The sequence below is a fragment of the Callorhinus ursinus genome, unplaced genomic scaffold (assembly GCF_003265705.2).
Source record: "Callorhinus ursinus isolate GAN/ISIS: 27379988/994484 unplaced genomic scaffold, GSC_fseal_2.0 scaffold16, whole genome shotgun sequence".
NCBI lineage: Eukaryota > Metazoa > Chordata > Mammalia > Carnivora > Otariidae > Callorhinus > Callorhinus ursinus.
The window spans coordinates 13,884,197-13,884,497 of NW_027397078.1; positions in this window are offsets into that span (position 1 = coordinate 13,884,197).

A 301-nucleotide genomic window follows, 5' to 3' on the forward strand; every position below is an offset into this window, starting at 1 on the left:
TGTGTGTGTGTGTGTGTGTGTGTGTGTGTGTGTGTGTGTGTGTGTGTATCCGTTTAAGGCGACTTCCGGGCAGTACTTCCTGCTTCTGCGCATTGGACCAGCCTCCGTCATATTTGGTTCCGGTTCATTTGAGAAAGACAGCCGGAAGCACTAGGCAGAGACTGTTTCTGCGTCGGTTTTTCCACAACTGGACAGAAGCCGTTTTCGAGGTTGAGCCCTACCTCTCTGTTTTGTAAGAGCCGTGTTACTCCAGCTTTATTTTTGTGTGGTGTCCCTTTTTGTGGAGATTTGGTGTCCCTTT